We start from the raw sequence: 1561 nt of genomic DNA, 5'->3' as shown, positions 1-1561 counted from the left end.
GAGGAGGTGGACGTCTTGATGGACGTCCTCGGGGCCTCGGCCGACCAAAGCTTGAGGTCCTTGATGGGTGTGGATTTGTGGAAAAAGTGACCCGGAGGAGGGCGGTCTTCCATGGCGGGAAGGAGGGGCGCGGGCGTGCCCAAGGCCTGAGGCGAGGGGAAGGACGAGAAAGAGAGCTTGGGGGGACCCTGCGGGTGAGAAAAGTAAACAACAGCACTCGTGGCGTCGTCTCTCGAAGGAATGTTTTCTTCCCCGGCAAGAATGAGAGGCTCGTGTCTTTTTTGCGTTCGTTTGCAATCAAAAATGTCCTGCGCTTCCATCGCTCTCCCTCAAGGCGCCTCGCCCACCCTCAGGCCCTGGCCGCGCACCTACATGTCCTAAGCGTGCCCCCCACGCCCTTCCGCACCTCCTCATACTGCTCGCTGATTCGTTGAACCTCCCCGCAACGTCTGTACACCCTCCTTCCCCTCCTCTTCCCTTTCCTCCTCTTCCTCCCTCTCCTCCTCTCCCCCTCTCTCCTCTTCCCTCTCCTCCTCTTCCTCCCCCTCCTCTACCTCCTCTCTCTCCTCCCCATTCCTTCCCCTTTGCCCCTCCCCCTCCGCCTCCTCCTCCTCCTCGTTCCCACGCCCTACCCCGGCGGGCGTTTGGGTGGTCAAGAAGGAAGACATGGAGAGTGAAGACGAGGAGGAGGACGGGGAGTCCGGGACCGGCGTGGTTGAGGCGGGAGGCATGGCGTCCAGTGATGAGGAAGGAAGGGCGGGCGAAGCGGAAGGTAGGGAGAAAAGGGCCTTTTTCGCGCCGTCCACGGCCCCGCCTGCTCCCCCGCCGTCCTCCCCTCCTCCTTGCCCTCCTTCCCCCTCTTCGATCCCTCTTCCCCTCGCCTCCTCTTCCAGTCTCCCTTCCTCCTCCACCTCTCCCCGTCCCTCCCCGTCTGCCCTCCTTCTCGCTGCCTCCTCCCTCTCTGCACCTCCCTCCCTCCCCATCACCCCCTGGCCTCCTCCAGGGAGGTCGCTACGCCTTTCCTCCACCTGCCCTTCCCCTTCTCCGTCTCCGCCCAATGTGACCCTTGCCCTTCCGATGTTCCCTCGCCCCTCCTCCTCTTCTACCTCCACCACCATCCCCGTTCCCCCTCTCCCTTCCATCTTTCCCTCATCCTCCCCCTCTCCTCCGTCCCTCTCCCCGTCTACCCGTAGCTCCCCCACGCCCTCCACGCCCAACGCTTCCTTCCTTCCCCGCCCCTCTGCCGCCCGCCTCAGCGCCTCGTTCCTGGCCTGGAACTCGGCGATCGTCTCCCGCATCGCCCGACAGTCAAAGACTTCCACCGTTTTCAACTCCACCCCCGTCAAGGGCGAGGTGTGCGAGTACTGGGAGAACCACCGCAGGATCGCCTTCCTTTCGTAGGTATGCCCGTCCGCCGCGGAGACCGGGTCTTGCATGGGAAGGCTGGTGATGGGGCACACGATGCGGGCCAACATCTCTCGCGGCAGGTACTCGTACGAATACCCGCCCTCCTCCTCCTCCTCCTCCTCCTCCTTCGCCTCCTCCTCCGCTTCCGCCTCCA

The sequence above is a fragment of the Nannochloropsis gaditana genome (assembly GCF_000240725.1).
Source record: "Nannochloropsis gaditana CCMP526 unplaced genomic scaffold scaffold130, whole genome shotgun sequence".
Taxonomy (NCBI): domain Eukaryota; class Eustigmatophyceae; order Eustigmatales; family Monodopsidaceae; genus Microchloropsis; species Microchloropsis gaditana.
This window is presented reverse-complemented; position numbering follows the sequence as displayed.